The sequence below is a fragment of the Capricornis sumatraensis genome, chromosome 3 (assembly GCF_032405125.1).
Source record: "Capricornis sumatraensis isolate serow.1 chromosome 3, serow.2, whole genome shotgun sequence".
Classification (NCBI taxonomy): Eukaryota; Metazoa; Chordata; class Mammalia; order Artiodactyla; family Bovidae; genus Capricornis; species Capricornis sumatraensis.
In genome coordinates this window covers 86,809,861-86,831,452 of record NC_091071.1, presented here as the reverse complement: position 1 = coordinate 86,831,452, position 21,592 = coordinate 86,809,861, and the positions used below count along the sequence as shown (strand labels likewise).

At 38.2% G+C, this 21,592-nt stretch overlaps 1 protein-coding gene across 1 annotated transcript in view; it reads left to right on the top strand.

The window, feature by feature from the left end:
* Positions 1-681: 681 nt before the first annotated feature.
* The window catches only part of GALNT13 (polypeptide N-acetylgalactosaminyltransferase 13), a 636,905-nt gene continuing 615,994 nt past the window's right edge, over positions 682-21,592 (top strand). The window contains exon 1 of the mRNA XM_068968207.1: positions 682-757. The gene's annotated coding sequence lies outside the window, so the exon portion shown is untranslated. The remainder of the gene's footprint in view (positions 758-21,592) is intronic.

The following is a 21,592-nucleotide window of genomic DNA, read 5'->3' as shown; positions in this document are numbered from 1 at the left end:
CTAACACAGTGTACACAGCCTGTTTTCGCACAGTGGGACCCCGGGCCGGCCAGGGATCGCAGGGCGCTCTGGGGGGAAAGGAGCCGACCCCTCCGTTGCTCTTGGGAGCCGTGACTGCCAAGTATCGCGGGACTTGTGCACATCGCAGGAGCGGCAGCTCCAGGAGCAGCTGGAGCGCGCTCTGTGCGCACCGCCCCAGCCCGGGGAGGAGCGGGAGCCGGGAGGGAGGAGGGCTCGGGGTGCTGGTTACGTAAATTATACTAGCCCAGTGAGAGGCCTCCAGGCTGGGGCTACGGGAGGAGGAGGAGGGCCCGCGCAAGGAGGAGGGGCTGAGAGGGAGCGGGCCGGGGTGGGAGGGGGGCGGGGGCCGGGGGCGAAGTGACCAGGCGGTGGCAGCGGCTCTGCCGAGGTGACAATGTGTTAGGAGACCTCGCTCGGTCTCCTGCGCCTCCTCGGCCTCGGCGCCCGCTTGCGAGGAGCCCTCCAGCCCGCCGCTGCGCTATGAGGGCGCCTCTCCGGGGCTGGCCGAGGCCGGAGCCGGCTCTCTCTTCTCCCGGGGAAGTGTGAGCAGAGAGGCGCGGGCGGGAAGCGGGGCTGCGCGCGGCGCTCGCGGGCCGGCGCGGGTTCCAGGTGAGCACGGGATCGGTGCGCCCCACACTCCTCGCAGCCGGCCGGCACCTGCCGGGCTGGGTCGGAGGCTGAATTCCGTGCGTGGACCGCCGTTCCTTCTTCGCGGGATCCCTGGCCACGACAGCAGGTCTCCGTCTCTCTCTCTTGCTTCCCCTCTGATTGTCTGGGGAGAGTCCTCTTTGGGTGGCCCGAGTGCCTGGGTGGGCGCCTCAAAGTCCCGCAGCGGGTGGCAGCGCACGGATCCGGGAGCTCCGAACCAGTCCCGGGAAAGGGGCGCCGGCCAACCCGGTACACCGGCCTCTCGGGCTCTCGAAGCGCGCTTGCTCGCCGCTGCAAGTGCGGAGGAAAGACCGCCAGGCGTGGAACTTTCTACCGCTGCCCGCCCTCTACCCTGCTCTCTCTGCTCCCCGGCCAAGCTGGAGGGGCGCTGGCCACCCTCTGCGCTCCACTGGCCCTCAGCCCCGGGGAGACATGGCCTTCCAGCCCTAGCAACTTTCTCCCACCAGCTGCGGGCGGTGTGGCTCTGCGGTACTCGGACGCTTGTACACCGCGAGTTCAACATCGGGGACGCGCTGGGTCTCGGGTGTCGTCCTCGACGGTTACCTTCCTCTCTATTTCTGCCTCCTTGGCGTCTTAGTCTCTACTTGTCCGTGTCTGAGTCAGTTTCTTTCTCTAATTCTTGATCTGGCTTACCGCATCCGCTCCGGGTTTGTCTCTCGTTCTCTTTCCTCCTGTTTTTCTTGGGATGTTCCCGCGTCTCCGTTACTTTATCTTTTCAGCTTTCTCTCCGTCTTACCTTATTTTTTTCTTTATGTTTTTTTTTTTTTTTTTTTCCTCTCGTTGCCTCTCTCCTCTCATCTCTACTGCCTGGTCACCTCGAACACCACCAGCTCCCATATTCCGAGACTCCTTGTCCAGGGGAGAACACCCCAGCCCTCCTGGGCACCTCCAGGTACAGAGACCTCCTTTCTCAGAGCCGGAGGAGACTTGGGGATGGAAGCAGAGTGGTCTTGTCTGGGCTGTCGTGAGGGGGCTGAATGAGAGTCGCGAGGGCCGCCTCCCCGCCCCGGGTCCGAGGGCTCTGCGCTGCTGCGAACCCGGGCTCACGAAGGCTGCTGTTTGGACAGCGTTAGCTGCGCGTGCCCCTCCTCTTACTCCGTTCTTTGCCTAGAATCAGTTGAATTTCCAGGTGGAGAGTCTACATCTCCAGTCTTTACAGGCAGCCACAGGAGGAGACAGTGGGCAGATAAACACAGAAGCTTCGGGATCCAGGGAAATCTAACCTGGAAAGGGTGGGAGCTTTGCTGAGGCAAAGGTGTTGCTGTCTGAGGAGCACTGGGGACTATCTGCCTTCAACTGTCATAACACTCAATCCTTGAGCGGTTTCTTTGGGAGAAAGAGCGGTCACTCTTCCCTGAAATACAGCATAGAGATTTTATTTTCAGGGTTAAAGACACTGACTGCCCCAACCCCTTGAAATTTCGAGTATCCTTGGGGCCCCAGATCTTCAGCTTTATATGAAGACTGCTTTTGCTCACGGTTGCTCCCCCTGCCTCAGTGTGTGTGTGTGTGTGTGTGTGTGTGTGTGTGTTTGCGTTCGTGCCCTGTAGTGTTAGAGAAACCTGCTGGTTTGAGAATATTGAAAAGTAAGGTGAACCTATTGGTGACTTACTTTTGATCTCTCTCCTTGCCTTCACCCATCATGCTTTCCTTTTCTTCATCTTGACTTTTTTGTTGCAGTGCTAATCTTTCCTTTGCCCTGATCTCTACAAACTCCTCCTTTCCTGCAGAATTAGAACCTCAATATTGAAACATCATTTGAGTCCTAAAGAGGTGGATAGATTTGGAGAATTTTCATAGCCTAAAGCAGGCTTTCAACATAAGGGAACATTCCATTTTTCTGCATCATTCAGTGCAAACCAGGCTTTCACATCTCTTCCTTATGCCCCTGCCCACCTTCAATTCCATTGAGAATCCCACCCCCCCCCTCCGCCCCGCCCGCCCCGCCCGCCCCGTTACTCCTCCTAGTTTAAATAAATGCTTTTCATTCACCATTTCTGTGATGCTCATCCCATTCTAGGGCTTAAGCTGGTTGCTTAAGTAAAGGCACTAAGCAATTTTGGGAAGAAGAAAAGAAAGGTTTTCCAAAGGAAACAAAGTGCTTCTGGTATAGATTAATTCTGAATCCCAGTGTCCAGAGTAGGGCCAGGTGCTGTCTCGGATATTTGGCCCCTAGCACAGTGTAGGAAAACTAGTAAATGCTTCCCAGAAACTTACTGGTTAATTGATTAGCATGGAGCTAATCATACGCTTTGAAGTCACCTAGCTATGCGAATGTCTACATACAAGAAGTTGAATTCTACCTCTTGTTTGTTTGTTTCATTTAGTCTTTTATGAATGGGAATTGAGGACTATCAGAAGGTGAAACATGAGTCCTCTGTGTCCTCAACCCATTCGCTGCTTGAATTTGACCTGTGCAATTCTTTAACTTGGCTGATGTTCTTTAATACTCAGTGCAGAATTGAAGAAATGACTTAGAGGCTCTGATGGGTGGCATCTCTCAGCCTTCTTACCTAAAAGTAAACTAGGGCATGACATTTGTGAGTGAATAATTTCCAGTGGTTTTCACAAGTAAAAGTTTCTCTTTTTTTTTAATGTAAAGAACAGATGTATCAGCTTAAAATATTTGGGGCCTATAAATTAATCTGCAAACTGAATCACCATAAATAATTTATAGGTTCCTTTATTGCTTGAAGTATATGTGAGAGGTGTGATACTACATGTGTATGAGAATTTGCCAAAGTGCCTGGAAATGTAATGCCTCCTGATACGAGTTTCTGGCAGGAATCCCTGTGCTGCAATATTGTTTTCATGATGCTGTGACAGTCACCTCTTAAAATAGTTGAGGATTTACCATGAATATTGTTCTGGAGCATGTTCAAGGCAATTTTGCTTTTGAAATATTACTTATAAATCAGCTTCTACTCTATCCAGTTTTTCATATTTAAAAATAGCAAAGACATAGTGAAGATGGAAATTCTAATATTGGTTAAGATACATTCTGATCTCTTAATAAGAATACTAAGACATATTTAACTTCTTAAGGATGTACATTACTTTCAGGTTTAAGTTATGTCAGAGTGAAATACAATGTTTCCATTTTCCCAACTTGATTTTAAGAAGTGGTAGTTGTACAGGAACATTTCAGTGTAACAGAGACTTTGTAACTTTTTAAAAACTTTGGCACTTTAGGAAGAGGGTGTGAGAAGAAGGAATAAATGGATATTTTTATTCTTTCTGGTTAGGAAAATGAAGAAGATATTGGTATTTCTGAATAAAAAGAAAATTATAGAAGATGATTCAGAGTAAAGTATGAATAAAGTCCTCCCATGTGAAATAAATAACAATGCTGCATGTGTCGGATAAGTGTTTTTGTGCTTTATGAAAACGAGCAGATCCTATAGTTTTGTCCTTTAATTTGCTTTATTAAGCATCCTATTTTCAAGATGTAGGTCCTATGATAAGCAACAAATTCTTGATTATGACTTTTAATACATTGCCTCCTGGGGCTTGTGTTGATATCAGTAGTAGAAACATGAAGCCCTCTTAAATCTAATGAGATCTAGCAGGATCACTACTTTGGAGTCTGAGTGACCATATGCCTAATTATCCAAGAATTTTAACTGGCCTTTGTTTTTTTAATCCTTCCTGTCATCAGAGTAAACACATGTGGAACATCAAATCAAGACTTAAATATATATATGAAAGAAGTGGTACAACTACTACTTTTTAAACTTAAGTTGGAAAAATAGAAACATTGTGTTTCACACCAAGCATGTATCTGCATACATAAATCACATTTAAAGATCCTATACTGTCTGCTTTGATAAACCATTTTAACATTTTAGGTCATTTTAACATTTTAGACTAATATTTACAATTTATATATTAAAGCACATTGTTTAGTTAAGTTTTTCTGCCATTCAGTTACAGGCATACATAGTTTTGGAGAGTCCAGCTTCCCATTGTGAAATTTAGTACTTAGAAAATTCACAGAAATTTGTGAAAATGAATACACACATGAATTTACTAGTAGTTGGTCATCCGTTTGGGGCATTACAAGCAATTATCTTTGGGAACAAAGTATAATAAAATAGATTTTATTTATATGATATTTATTTCTTTTTGATTAAGATTTAACCTATGTGTATGTTTTCAAGGTAGTATATTTACAATAATATGTTTAATTGGTCTGAGATAGTTATCAAGAAATTATTACAAATGGCTAAAGACATTTATGAGATTAATATGTGTTATAATGTCCCTTTTAAACACAATAGCTAAAATTCATTTTTAGCTATTAGTTTTCCAATTTTATTTATCTTTAATATATTTAGGGCCTATTTAAGCTGAAATTCTTAATTTTTAAAAATTATTGCTACAGGTTATTAAGAGATTGCTGGCATCTAACTTTTCTCTGAGGACCCAAATCATTCAAATGTCCAAATAATTATAAATCTCGTAAACTATGAGGCTCTCTTTTAATGTTTGTTATGATTGTCCGCCACAATTGACCTGAAACATGATGCAAAATATTGGTTGTTAAATATTGTTCCATCTTAATGGTTAACCCTCCCAACATGGCTTAAGAGGGATGTAGGGGAAGTGGTGATTGTTACCATCATCGTATGAACATATTTGTGATCCACTGTTAGGTGAGAAAATATAAATCACTGCCCAGATAAATACTCAGGCTTCTTTCTTTTTTTTTTTTACAGGAGTGCTTACTATTAAGATAGATGGGAACTCTCCAAGATATACCAGGGTTTCTACCATGATGTAGAATTAATTGGGACTCTATTTAGTACATTAAACTACATTGAATTGTCACTTAAATCTTGTTTAAGATCTTGTAGAGCATTGTAAGAAGAGTGTGATTAAACTGTTGTTGGTACTTTGGTGAATCATACATGTGCTGAGTAGCCACTGTAAACAGGAGAATTTCAAAGAGCTTGCACATTCAAAATCATCTAAATTATACCTCAGAGACTGTAGTAAATGTCAACTTAGTCTCTTGCCTAATATTAATTGCCTTGATATTATAAGCACAGTGCCACTTTTTTGTTGTTATAAAATGAATTTTGACATATGAGGAGGATTATCTTCTTGTAGACCAGAAGCATAACAATTTATTTAATTTCCTTTTGAGATTTTTATTATATAATTAGTTCCAGATGGAGAAGATGGGATTTATATGACTATTAAGACCCCCATACAGTACCACCATTAGGCTAATGAAAACAAAATTGAGAACAAATACTTGGAAAAAAATACATGTAAAGGTGTAGCCATTTTGATTTATTGATGAGGGAGTTAAAATGATGAAGAGTTACAAAGTGATAAAATAACTGAAATTTATTGGATACATACTTTGACTTGTATTGTGAGTAAGTAAACATCTAACAGCTCATACTACAGTTTATCCTCGAAATCGTATGAATTATATGTAGTATTTCTATCCCCATTGATAAATGAGGAAGCACATATGCAATATCACACAGCTGATCTGCATTAATATTAGGGGCAGGGGTCACATCAGTTGTATCTATCTGTGAGGCCAGTGCTCTAAGAGTTCTCAAACTGACATTTTCACTAATAAATAAATTAAAAAAAATAAATGAGTGTCAACTTCCATGTGGACATTTTCTTTTTGCACAATGAGAATAATTTTTTAAAGTCGATTTATATCACTGTCATTTTATAAATGACAACAATTTTATGAAAGAGTGGACAACAATAAATGGCAGAACTAAATCGCAAAATATAGTCCTTAGAATAAATTTAGTTTCCTGTGCTTTCTACATTGCATTTATTTTTCTAATTTAACGAAGACAAAAGAAAATTCATCACAGTCTGGTAATTTATTTCACCACATTCTGTAGCCTGCGATTGGAACACTCCTTAGTCTGAACCACTCAAATATACTACTACCCAGTGGGTCCCAAGCACCCATGCAACACAGGCCAGCGTGGGTGTGATACCTGTGACTTTGTCCTTATAGATATTCCTTTCTCTTTCTAGTAGCAAGTCTGGGCAATACGATTTGTGTCTAGGAACGATGCTAGCAATTACCCTAAGCCTCAGTTTACTGCTTCAATTTTTTTTTTTTGAAAGAATTAGAGAATTGGAGGCAATTTGATCTTTTGTGGTAGTTAACCATAAATCATTATCACTAAGACAGTGCCAACCTGTGTCCTTGGATAAAGAATGAATGCTGGGCAAAAACAAAAGAAGCATGTCTCAAGAACTTATTCTGTCCTCTTTAACCAGTATGTCCCAGTCTTTAGGGATCAGTTTGACCCCTTCTTTTACATGTTTATTTTCCTTGATGAGGACAAAGCAATTTTGCTTTAGGTAAGAAAGAAAATTTCAAAGCTAAACTTCTAACTGCTTTTGTAGAACTGACTGATGCTATTATATCCCAAGTTGGCTTTGGATAGTGACTATTGTGGCCATCGAAAGGGAAGTGAACGCTGGTGAATTGTGTGGGATATAGTTACATTGACTTGAGACATTGTTTAATGTCATTGCCAACAAACCAGTTTGGAAACTGAAATTATCTCAAGAGGTTTTTGTTTGTTTGTTTTAATATAGGTTGTCAGCTTCCACTGATACATATTCTCATTTGCCTGGGATAGATACATAGGGATCTATCTTTATAAACATTTTTCTAGATAAGTTTGATGTACAAGGTTTCAAGCAACCTAACTAATTCTAGAACACTTTTCAGATTTAATAATTTTTAGTCAATTAAACAAACATAGAAGTTACTATGTCCTGGACTTTATTCAGAGTATTTGACAGATATGAATTCATTTAGTCATAACAACCCCTCAAAGTAGGTTTTATTTTATTTAGTACCTCCATTTATAGACAAGGAAATTGAGACACAGATTTTGAACCGTGGTGTTGGAGAAGACTCTTGAGAGTCCCTTGGACTGCAAGGAGATTCAACCAGTCCGTTGTGAAAGAGATCAGCCCTGAGATTTCTTTGGAAGGAATGATGCTAAAGCTGAAACTCCAGTCCTTTGGCCACCTCATGAGAAGAGTTGACTCATTGGAAAAGCCTCTGATGCTGGGAGGGATTCGGGGCAGGAGAAGAAGGGGATAACAGAGGATGAGATGACTGGATGGCATCACGGACTCGATGGATGCGAGTCTGAGTGAACTCCGGGAGTTGGTGATGGACAGGGAGGCCTGGTGTGCTGCGATTCATGGGGTCCCAAAGAGTCGGACACGACTGAGCGACTGAACTGAACTGAACTGAACTGAAGGTTAAGTGAGTTGCCCAGGGGAAGTTGATGAAAGGTGGAGCATAAACTATGCTATTTTGATGAAACAGTTAATGGTCTGCTTTAAGTCATGAAACTTGAAGCAATAGAAATGAAAATGGAACCCAGATTTCTGTGTTTTGTTTCCCGTTTGAATAATTCTTGCCTTTAAAAGTAAAGGAAGAAAATCTGATGAACAAAGTCAAAAACAAAACATGTTTACCCTTTAGAAGTCATAGCACCAGATTAATAAATAAATTTAATTATGACAGATAATAAATGTGGAAAAACAGTAGTTTTCTTCAAGTAGATTCATTCTTGACTTTTCTTAGGTGCAGACCCACCCACCCTCTCCCCACCATCCCTAGCAAAAAAGAAAATGAGAAACAGCAAGAAGTTAACGCAGCAATGTAGACAAAAGAATAAAACCTGTAAGTGGGATTTCTATATAGAGATTTCAATCTATAACTTAGATCTACCTTAGTTAAAATTAAAAATACCTTATTGTCCTTCCATTACTGTTCATAAATTGTTTAGATTACGCTAGGAAATATTAATATTTAAAAAAGGATTGGAGAAATCCTACTGAAAAATCTTGATATTTTTCTTCAATAAGTTTTTTGAAAGCTTTATATAATATAGAGTATCTATACTCATTCATAATCACTGTTAATTTATAGAGAATTGATGTATTTATCTTTGAGGAGGTCCTCCTTACTTCTGATATTTGGTTGATTTTTAGCAACTTTCTATTATTTATTCTTGTTTAAAGAACTTGTGTAGTATTTAATGAGCTTTCTTTAGTTTTAAAAATATTATTTTAGATGGGTACTTGATTAAGTTGTTTTAAATTGTTTAAATTAGATGCCCCAGTAATGAGTCATTCTACCTGCCTGGTTTTTTAAAATGTAAAAATCTACACTTAAAAACAATTCTGTTTTCAGATTCTATAAGTGAAGTGAGAGTTATGAGATTACTGACAATTTTAAAACTCACTTCTACAGTCTCCTCTCTTTCTCTCATGGTAGATTCCACCTCTTTTTCTGAATCCTCACAGCTCATATTTCTTTGATTCTCTTGATAGTTCAGTCTCAAATGGGACTATACATCACTTGTCCTGAAAAATATTAAAAACCAGCCTGTGCCTAATCGTGGTTCAGATTTCACTCATATCCTGTAGATTTTCAGGGTAGCTCTGTCTTTCCTTCTGAAATAAACACTGTTTATCATTTCTCAATATGCTTTTTCTTCTGTATCTTTTTACGGGTCCTCTCTTCCTTCTTCATGATGCTCTTGACTTTAAATTGTCCTTCTTCTGTGGCTTAATACATCCTCATAGAGCAGGGCTGGACTTATCTATTAACTTTTTTTTTTCTTCCTGTTTTGATTCTATAAAAATGTAAATAAAAAAGCTTCTGTTCATTTCATCACCTAGTCCCTGAGTAGGTAAGAGACAGACGCTCTAGCTCTTGCATCTATCTGGGTCATTTAGCAGGAGGCTTGGGATGCTAAATTTGCATCTAATTACCTTTGTCTACTTTTAGAATGGTGTGCCTGGGCCCTGTGGTCAGTTGGCAGTATGCAGGCCCTGGCTCCAGGGGAATCCTGTGTTACTTGAGGGGGTGCCAATTTCAGTTGACATCCAGTTCTCACGTTTCTTGGTCAGATTTTCCTTATAAGATTTCGAATATATATTTTATTATTAACTCTAGACTATTGACTTCATGTCAGAAATTCATTGTGATATTAATCGATAGGTTATGATGAATAACTTTTATAATTTATATTCCATGGCTTCTATTCTCTGACTTCAGGATAATGTTTGTCCTATTAGGTAACCCTAGAGCAGGCATTTTGTCACAGATTTTTTTTTTTAAGAGTTTTATTGTTGTGTCCTATGTTGAGATGAATTGTAGGTAATTGGATGGTGCAGCTGAATTAACACATTGAATTGCTGGTTATGAGACACTTCATTTGCTGTTGCAGACAACAATAGGCCCATTTTGCTTCTACAATGCACAAATTCTTATTATCTGTATAAAATTCTAATTCTAGTAGAATAACATGTATGCATCGTTTCCATTCCTTTTGTGAGGAAAAATAACTTCAACAAATGTAAGATATTTGCCACTATTTCTTTAAATAATTTTGAATTTCAATACATCTTTTTGTTTGAGAATGTTAATCAGTTGCCCACAAAAATGACCCCTCGGAATATGAAATCAGGAGTCCCACTTTTACCCTGCATACCCTAAAATGTGTGTAGGTGTGCAGTTTGCATTAATTTTTGTGGAGAGCCTCACTTGAATGATTCTGAACAGCATTGCTGCCATCAGGAGTATGGTGATATGCAACAGTGTAGTTTTCATGCTTGTTACAAGCATAACAAGAATTGTTGTTCTTGGGTTTTTCTTCATTTTAGGTGTTTTAGGGGCAACTTCTCTAGGGAGGATGGAGACATATCTTTGTCTAAACTTTCTCCTGAAAACTCATTAACTTAAGCATTAAATGAAAGAGTTAAAAAGATATCAAACTGTTACAAAGTGTATGAAGTAAAGCCAGGCAGAGGAAACTGCTGAAGATGTGGGCAAGAGGGTGCTGCTTTGTCTTGAGTAAGGCCCAAAAGGCTTAAGTGAGATACTAGGGCTGAAACAAAGTATTCACCATGTACAGATGGAATCTGGGCATGTGTGCTAAGTCACATCAGTTGTGTCCAACTCTGTGCAACCCCATGGACTGCAGCCTGCCAGGCTCCTCTGTCCATGGGATTCTCCAGGCAAGAGTACTGGAGGGGTTGCCATGCCCTCCTCCAGGGGATCTTCCCGACTCAGGGATTGAACCTGTGTCTCTCATGCCTCTTGCATTGGCAGACAGGTTCTTTACCACTAGTGCCACATGGGAAATCCTAAGGTGTTAGTGGCTTAGTTGTGTCCAGCTCTTTCTGACTCCATGAACTGTGGCCCATCAGTTGCCTCTCCATGGAATTCTTCAGGCAAGAATACTGGAGTAGGTAGCCATTCCCTTCTCCACTGGATCTTCCTGACCCAGGGATTGAACTCAAGTCTCCTGCTCTGATGGGATAGCTGGCCTTTTCTTCACTAATTCTACTTCCTATGCAAATATCCTTGTAGCAAGGTTTTTTTTTTTCACTTTGCCTCCTAACTATCCTGCTTTACATAGGCTAATGGAATTATATGAGCTGCTAAGAGACAAGAGGGACAACTCAGGATAAAGCATCTTACAACTATGGAATAAATTCCCTTTTATTTTGACACATGGGATCTTTAAGCTTACTAATCAAATCCTTCCTTACCCAAAAGCAAAGTCTTCTAAACAGCAAGACCCACTTAAGTACAGAAGGTTCAGCCATTTCTGTTCCTTTATGCTTAAATAGAAAGCATCAACCAAGTATCACCAGACATTTAAGAAGTATTTTATGAAAAAATATTAGTAAAAAACTCCAACACAAATGAGACCAAGAAAACTGAAAACCGATGACAATGACATGACCTTGTATGGATAGTTAAAAAAATCATAAAGGAGATCAAAAGTAAAATTTTTGAAGAGATTCTAGAAAATATTACATTCATAAAACGAGAAGATGATAGGGAAGAGACACAATAAATGAACAAGAAAAACTATTGAAAATTAAAGATTTCAGATCAGTAGTTTAAGAGAACATTTAAAATTCAAATACACAAAACCCTCAGCAATGCAAAGGAAATTGACAAAAAGGTAAAAAGAATCACTATGAATCTCCCTGAAGCATGACTTCCTGCTAATCGGAGTTCTGATTATAAGAAAACCAAATATATAGTTAGAACATATTTTTAAAATTAAAAGACTCAGTCTCAAGTTTATGAAGGAAGATGATTCGCAACTCAAAATTCCATGTCCAATATCCATTCAAAATATCAATCAAGTGCAAGGGTAGAATTAATATATTTTCAGGCATCTAATGATTAAATATGCTTTCCTCAAATATAATCTTTCTTATAAAATTACTTGAGGTTGAACCCCATCAAAGTATAATTAAGAGAAAGAGAAAGATATGGCATAAAAGCTATGAAGTAGTCCTATAAGGCAAATGATTCATATTACTTTAATCTGATATAGAGTTAATGTAAAAGAAGTAGAAAGCTTTGTCTGGTGGGAGGCTCTAGGATAAAGGCGGATATTATGCAACCTTTAAAGTCCAAGAAATATTTGAGAAGACAAAGAAAAATAGCATAAAAATGAAAAAAGAAGTGTAAACCCCATCCAAGAAGAACCAAAGTATATGGTAGAAAGGAAAGTAACCATAGAACTCTAGTTGGCACTGAAATGAATAATATTTTTATATTACTTAAATATAAGTGTTTTTTTAATGGATTTTCAATTTTCAGTATCAATGTTTAGCTAAAAAGTGGAAGAGAATCATAATTAGAGACAGAATGCAAATATTAGCAATGGCATTGCTACAGTAAACATACAGATGGGAGAGGTTGGGAAGTAGGTATGATGCTTGGAGAAAACAGAAAGAAAGGACAGAAATTGGAAGATTAGCATATTACAAAATAGGGGTCAAGAGATGATACCTACAGTTGATGCAAGTTAGAAGTGCTGATACATTCCTTAAAATTAAGAAACTAAAAGAAAGGAATAATAAGAATATTAATAAGAAGAAAATAGAGAAACATGGAGAGTGGTATGTGAGATAATTTAGATAATGTCTAAAATGCTTTGGGTCCATTTGTTTTGTCAAAATATGCTTTAATTTTTTTTTAAATGTGGTTGCTTTTGATGTATCTCTACTCTCCAGATTTTCACAGATACCAATCACTTTCTGTTAAATCACCTTGATCTGTAAAGACATTTGAATTTAACCATTTTGTTTTAGAACTAATACATAATTAAAGGTGATTCTCTCTGGGGAGAGGAATAGTTTGGAGTTAAGGGAGGGGACTCCAAGCTATAAAGTAGTATAAATACTTGGAAATTTTATTATTAAACACAGTATCAGTCATCCCTTACAGTATTATAAAAAATATGGGACTAAGAGGAGAGCATTGGATTCTGGTCATGGTAAAACCCTTAATAAATTCTGTAGCATGTCATTTTAAATTCTTTGGATCTCAGTTTTCTTATCCTTGAAATGATGCAACTGGTAATACAAAAACAAAAAGCATGATATGACTCTATTCTAGTTTTTATTTATTTTCCAAACATAGGCCTATAGTTTTTTTTCAAAAATGAAAAGAACTATATGTTTTCTAGGTCTTATTTTCTTATAATTAAAATCAAACTTATTTTTTGTGCTGTAAAAATGCAAAGCATTACCAAATGATTCTCCAGAAAATCCTATTTGCATTCCACCTCTGTTTTCCTAAACATTTAATAGCTAGCACTCAATAATAATTTTAAATAACATTTTGTAGTGGTTTCCAGACAGAGACAGTAAATTTTATAGTCCTCTGTGTTATTAAATTGTACCAGTTACTCTGATTACCTGATGTGTCTGCAGATTCACAGAGGAATTGAGAGATGAAGGATGGCTGTTTCAACATTACACAGATGTGAGAATATTGCCATCTTAGATTGGCAGCTGCTCTGGAAGTTCTCATTGCTTCTTATTTGGGCTAACACTTTAATTTTGTAGCTAATCAGAAATAGTTGCTTTAAAGATGCTAGCTATTCCTAATAAATGTAAGAACACAGATGGGTCCCATAAGAAATGTCTAACCTGCTGATTGTTAGATTTCTCTGTGTGTATGCTTTAGCATCTTTTAACTGTGAACATTCAACAAACCAAAGGAAAATTGTAACAACTTTCTATAGATAGATACAAATAAAGAGATTGGCAGAAAGAGAGATAGAGACCAGAGGCAGACAGAGAGAGAAGAGAAATAAGGAGGAATGAAGTTTCTGGTCTCTCCATATGCCCCCACTTGGCAGTTTGGGTCTTGTATAACGTAAAAAGTGAAAACTGAGAATACAAATTACATATTAATTAATATGTACAATCTAGTATTTTTATGATATGGAAGGCTAGGAGATTCTGAAGTGAGAAAAAAGAGGTCAACAGTGAGGCATTCTTTAAAGCTGTGAGGGTCTGGTTTCTGTTGACAGGTTGTAATTATAACCCGTTGGGTCACCTCCTTTCACCTTTTTCTGAGTGAGCTGGCTTTTGGACAGTGACTGGGGGAAGTGAAGAGGATGCTTTGTCCCTTTATCTCACCTGGTTTGATGAATGGAAGGTCTATTAAATTTCCTTTTAAAGGTGGAGTTCTTGACAATGAGTTTGAGCAAGCTCCAGGAGTTGGTGATGGACAGGGAAGCCTGGCGTGCTGCAGTTCACGGAGTCACAAAGAGTCGGACATGACTGAAAAACTGAACTGAGCCAAACTCTTGGCAATTAATTATAACCTTTAGCATATGAATCATACCTTAATTCTAAAGTAAGAAAAATTGCCGAGATTCGAGTTTGCAAGAGGCAGTGGAACATGTTTGTGCTGAAGCTAAAAGTTTAAGACTGTGGTACCTGCATAAATGTAGTTCAGAAATTTTGAACTATCCAGTTGCTTAAGCAGGTTGACAAAGCACAGTTAGATAGCTTCTGTGGGATTTAAGTATTCCATCTTTAAAATGCAAGTGACAGCGATTGTGGCTAACACTAATACAACTCGGGTTTCTAATTGGTTATAAGGATTTCTTTTAGGGGCTTTATGTAATATTGGCACTTTCAATTCTCACAATTCTAAGAACCAGATGTTTATTTTCATCTACCTAATAATTATAACTGCTTTCGTGGGTTGAGGTGATTATGCATGTAATGTACTGATTACTGTCCCAGGCACTTAGGAAGTGCTTAACAAATGCTAGCTGTGATTAGTGTATCTCCCCTTCTAGGGTCCTCTACTGGCATGTACTATGTCAGGTGCCTAGAAATCTGATCTGTTTAACCATTTCCAAGATAAAATTCTCAGACCTGCAAAACTTATTGTGAAGAGTAACTATAAAATCAGATCCCAGGAGGCAATAAATAAATAGCAGTTAAAGATAGGATTGAAGCCAAGCAAAATAGAAACCCAGTAAAACTGTTTTAGTGAAATATTTAGAAATCTTATTTAAGAGAGAATTGAAGGTAAATGAAGGCAGGAAAAGGAATATCATATCATGATGAATTGATCATAATATTATACAAATTGTATGCAGTACTAAACCCTGAAACGCTGCTTTGCAGAAAGTGCATCTAGCTTAGAAAAAGGGTGGTAAGCTTTTATTCCTTTTAACTTTATTTGGAAAATTTTGGCTTCACTGCTGATTTTTGTGAGGTGTTCTTGGCTAAGTTGAGCAGTCATCTTCCATTTTCCCCGTAGTTTTTTGATCAGCTTTGACTGTATCATTTTGTCTTGGCTGATTCTTAGAGAAATTGAAAGATGAGTGCTTTTTCTATGTGTGAATATGAAAAATAGTGACCATTTTAAAACACATTACTATTCTATCTAGCCTTAGTCCTTTGAGTGAAAAAGATGAAACATTATTGTTACATTTTTGTTCTTTAGTGACACAGACTTCAAGTATGTGATGTCTTATTATAATGATTTTTTCTACATGCTTAATCGAAGATTCTCCATTTTTTTATGTAGAAAGACACATAATTTCAGATAACAAATTGTAACTGATTTCTCTTTTAGAAATATTTGAGTTCCGATTCTCTTGTCTTATCATATGAGAATAATATGTTGTTTTCAACACTGAGTTTGTCAATTCCTTCACAATAATTTGTACAAATGATAATTATATGTAAATTAATAAACTGCTGGCAGTAATCTAATGATGCATCATGCTGTTTCTGACTTATTTCTGAACCATTTGCAGTCTATTGAAATGTACCAGGACTAATTGTTTAATGTAACCTGTAACGTCCTCAACTCCAGAAGTATGTTCAGTAAGATAGAATATTTATTTTTTAAAAATGATGAAGGAAAAGCTTATGTTATGTTTAGTAAGAGTTTATTATATAAGAAATGGTTATATAGGTTACTAAATAGCAAACGTGTTTTATTTGTGTTTGAAAATCTTTTTCATATTAGAAATAATGAAGTTAAATGAGCTTTTACTACTTTTCGTGTTGTGATCCAAACAATTTTCTAGAGCTGCCTGAAATACTGTGGGGTCGTCAGTTTACATTTGCTTAGTCTTCCTGTTTCCTTCCTTCCTGAAGTTTTGTGTTTGAATATATTTTACAAGTGATTAAAAAGAAAGGTTTAGCCGAAATTTCAACAACTTGTAAGGAATTTCTCTGTGAGAAATAATTAAAATCAAGTAATAATTCCTGCTGTGTCTGGGAATCATGCATGAGGTTAACTCTTTTCAACCAAGGTTGCATTAAGTCACAGACAGACAATTGATTTTCTTGTACTGTTGCATCTATCTGCCAAAATATTACACCACTCATACTTTATAGTATGATAGTCCACTGATAACTAACCTTGAAAATTCACTTTATGAATAGTTTTCATTTTATTTAACAATGATTTGGGAGTTAGTACTCATAGAAAATATGTACTATCATTATAAATAAAAAAACAAGATGCAGAAATATTTAAAAATATGATTGATTTTGCAGTACATTTTTTGTAGTTTTTTTTTTTTTTTTGGTTAGAGGATGATTACTTTACAATACTGTTATTGTTTCTGCAATACATCAACATGAATTGGTATTAGGTATACGTATGTCCCCTCCCTCTTGAACCCTCCTCTTACCTCCCTCCCCACTGACTAATACTAAATCAAAGATATACTGTTTCCTTTCAGAGGACAGGACTGATGCCCACCAAATACGTGTATACATGTGTGTGTGCATGCACGTGTTCCCCAAAGGGTTTCTACTGAAAGCTGAGTTTTTATTTTTATGTGTTTCCTAGGTATTTCTCTATTTTTTAATGGGAGAAGACTCTTGAGAGTTCCTTGGACTGCAAGGAGATCCAACCTGTCAATCCTAAAGGAAATCAGTCCTGAATATTCATTGGAAGGACTGATGCTGAAGCTGAAACTCCAATACTTTGGTTACCTGATGAGAAAAACTGACTCATTAGAAAAGACCCTGATGCTGGGAAGGATTGAAGGCGGGAGGAGAAGGGGCCAACAGAGGATGAGATGGTTTGATGGCATCACTGATCCAATGGACATGAGTTTGAGTAGGCTCCAGGAGTTGGTGATAGACAGGGAAGCCTGGCATGCTACAGTCCATGGGGTCACAAAGAGTCAGACATGACTGAGTGACTGAACTGATGGTTGATTTAGTGGCTTCCCAGGTGGTGCTAGTGGTAAAGAACCTGATTGCCAATACAGGTAGATGTAACAGATGGAGGTTTGATCCCTGGGTCTGGAAGATCCCCTGGAGGATTGCAGATATACAGATATGTACAGCAACCTACTCCAGTATCCTTGCCTGGAGAATCCTCATGGTCAGAGGAGCCTGGTGGGCTACAGTCCTGTGGATCACACAGGGTAGGACATGACTGAGCAACTAAGCACTGGAGTACTAACATGGTTGATTTATAATATTGTGTTAGTTTAAGGTATTACAGCAAAGTGATTTAGTTATACTTACATATATATGTCTACACATATTATTTTTCAGATTCTTTTCCATTGTAGGTTATTATACGATATTGAATATAATTCCTCGTGCTATACAGTAACTCATTGCTTACTATGCAGTAGTGTGTATCTGTTATATAGCAGTGTATATCTGTTAATCCCAAACTCCTACTTCACCCCTCTCCACTCTTCCCCGGGCTTCTCTGGTGGCTCAGCTGGTAAAGAATCCGCCTGCAGTGTGGGAGACCTGGGTTTGATCCCTGGGTTGGGAAGTTCCCCTGGAGAAGAGAAAGGCTATACATTCCAGTATTCTGGCCTGGAGAATTCAATGGACTGTATCATCCATGGGGTTGCAAAGAGTCGGACACGATTGAGCAACTTTCACTCACACCCTTCCCCTCTGGTAACGATAAGTTTGCTTTCTATGTCAGGTTCTGTTTGATTTGTAAATAAATTCATTTATATCACTTTTTTATATTCCATATGAATATAAGTGAGATCATATAATGCTTGTTTTTTTCTGTAAGACTGACTTTGCTTAGTATGATAATCTCTGGATATATCTATACTGCTGCAATTGGCAATATTTCATTCCTTTTTTATGCCCAAGTAATATTCCAGTGTGTTTATCTACCACGTTATCTTTATTTATTCCTTTCCTAATGGACATTTAGGTTGCTTCCATGTCTTGGCTATTTTGTAAACAGTGCTGCTATGCACACTGGGGTGTATATATCTTTTCCAATTAAAGTTTTCATATTTTCTGGATATATACCCTAGAATGGGAATGCTGGATCATATGGTAACTCTAGTTTTGGTTTTATAAGGAAACTCCATACTGTTTTCCACAGTGACTGCACCAATTAACAATCCCATCAACAGTATTGGAGGGTTCCCTTTTGTTCACACCTTCTCCAGCATTTATTATTTGTAGACTCTTTGATGGTGGCCATCCTGACAAGTGTGAAGTGGTACCTCATTGTAGTTTTCATTTTCATTTCTCTAACACTTAGTGATGTTGAACATCTTTTCATGTGCCTGTTGGCCATCTGTATGCTTTCTTTGGAGAAATGACTATTTAGCCTCCTGCCCATTTTTTGATTGGTGTGTTTGTTTTTTTTGTTTGCTATTGAGCTATATTAATAGTTTATTATTTTGGAAATTAAGCAATCATCAGCAGCACCATTTGCAAATATTTTCTCCAGTTCCATAGGTTGTCTTTTCACTTTGTGTATGATTTCCTTTGCTATACAAAAGGTTATAAGTTTGATTAGGTTCCATTTGTTTATTTTTGTTTTTATTTCTTTTGCCTTGGTAGAATGATCTAAGAAAATATTGCTGTGATTTATGTCAGAGAATAGTTTGCCTATGTTCTATCTAGGATGTGTATGTTGTCATGTGTTATATTTAAGTCTTCAAGCCACTTTGAGTTTATTTTTGCATATTGTGTGAGGAAGTGCTCTAACTGCATTGATTTACATGATTTATATTGATTTACACATGATTTACATGTTGCTGTACAGTTTTCTTCTGGGTATTTTTAAGTATGAATCTTCACAATCTCTTGGGTATTGCTCAAATTACTTCTTTTATGATAATGCAGATTTATTCTTGACTTTGAGTTGTTTTATTAACTTTCAAGTCATTTTGACCATTTGTTGGACCATATCAAGTTTTGGTTCAGCTTTTTTTGGTGTCCCTATCTAAAACCTTATCTTCAGTATAACTTTCTTTTCAGACTTAATTGAATGGTTTTGAGTTTTTAGCCAACCTTCAATTTATTAGAAATTTTATGAATTCCTATCTTTTTGCTGATTCCCATAGATAGAGCTCCCTTTGCAGAGCCAAGTATGTTTATCAAAATGGCCTGACACCAACACCATCAACTCTTCATATACCCTTTCCCTGTTCTCGCTCCTCTTCACAGTAATACCACTAAAGCTCCACCGTTTAGTCATTTTTAGCTGCTTTACTTTTTGTCCTCTATTTTAATAGTATATGTATTTGCTACTTGCCAAAGAAAAAATATTATGTGATTTTAATAATTTTATGCATCTGTGTTTTATTTAAGTGAAAATGAAAGTCCCTAAGTCGTGTCCAACTCTTTGCAAGCCCATGGGCTATACAGTCCATGGAATTCTCCAGGCCAGAATACTTGAGTGGGTAGCCATTCCCTCTCCAAGGGATCTTCCCAACTCAGGGACTGAACCCAGGTCTCCTGCATTGCAAACAAATTCTCTACCAGCTGAGCCACCAGGGAAGCCCAAGAATACTGGAGTGGGTAGCCTATACTTTCTATACCAGATCTTCCCAACCAAGCAATTGAACCAGTGTCTCCTGCATTGCAGGCAGATTCTTTACCAGCTGAACTACCAGGGAAGCCCTTCTAAATAGCCATGTACTTTTAATTTACCAAAGGACTACATCTCACAATAACTTGATGTATAAAGTTGTGGGCCAACAAAATATTACCACATTTTAATACAGAAGCATACTTCCTTGGTGTGTGAAGTGATTCCTACTTAAGTAGTCAATATATATAATCAGTTAATAAATAGGGCTAGTGGTTTGGGGATCTACTTGGTTTAAGGCACTATGTAAATGCAAGACCAGTGACATGTACACATTGGTATATCTAAAATTGAAAACCATCAGGGACCTACTGTTTAACACAGGAAAGTCTGCTCAATGTTCCGTAGCAACCTGGATGGAAGAGGAGTTTGGGGAAGAATTGATACATGTATATGTATGGTTGCATTGCTCTGTTATGCACCTAAAACTATCACAACATTGTTAATTGGTTATACTTTAGTATAAAATAAAAAGATAAGACCAAAAAAAACCCCCAAATAAATAAATACAAGATCAGGTGCTTCCAAAGTTTTGTTAACAGACACATACTTACAAATGAGTTTTTAGCAGTGGGTTCATGTAAAACCCTGGGGGTCCATGTGTTGAGAGCCCTTTTTCTTTTTGTCTGCCCTACTGCTTTCTTTCTGTTGTGTCTCTGTCTTACTGAAGTCTCATACTATTAAAGAGAGGATTTTTCTCATTCCTGCTTCTGGGGATTATACCTCATTCAAAATGAACAACATCTGCAAACTCGAGCTACATATTTTCATAAGGCTAAGCCATTCTGTCAAAAAAAAGGGCCTCTTATGCCATGAAAAATATAAATGTCATCTTTCTATATGAACAATATTACAAATTTATAAGAAGCATATTTCTACATGTAATCCTGTAGAGTTTTTACTTTTTATTCCCTGTGTCTTTCAGCAAATTCATCCACACTGTGTTATTTGTGGCTGTATTTTACAGGAAAATGTGTGCCTTTACCATTGTGCAGGGGCTTCAAGGACAGTGAGATTCTTCAGTGTCTAAAGTTCTTATCTGATGATATGCTTGGCTGATTGCCATCAAGCAAGCCATTCAGAGGACTTTAAGAGTTCAGATTTCACGCAGCATGCGCCAGTCTCAGGGGTAAAATTGAAACTTCTTCACGTGTTACTCTCTCAGTATAGGTTCACACCTTCAAGTCATTAGGAATTTCATGAATGCCTGCCTTTTTGAAAGGTAGGTCCACATATAGGTCCACCCACAAATAGATCTCTCTAGTCAGGGCCACGTGGCCCAGTACCAACACCAACAACAGCACAAAGGAAGGAAGGAAAGAAAAGGAACTTGTGTCTCTAGATTGATGCTGTGTTGTGGCTGACCTCTTCCTCCCTTCAAGCAGCTGCAGTCCTGTGGCTTGTTGTGCCTCAGACTTCTTGTGTGACCTTGGCTTACAGTGGTGTCCAGTCTGAACAGGGTAAAAATTTCCGTTTTCCTCCCAGCCGGTTTCAGGTGTGAGATCATGTCACTGAAATTTATTCTCTGACATTCGGCTCTATTTCTCCTTGAAATGGAACTGATCGAGGAGTTGTCCTGCTCATTTTTGATGCTCATGAAGCATTTGATATAAATACCTACATTTTTGTTGGTTTCTGCAGTTTAATAAATCCTTTCTTTTTTCTTCCCAAATTGTAGATGTATATCTACAT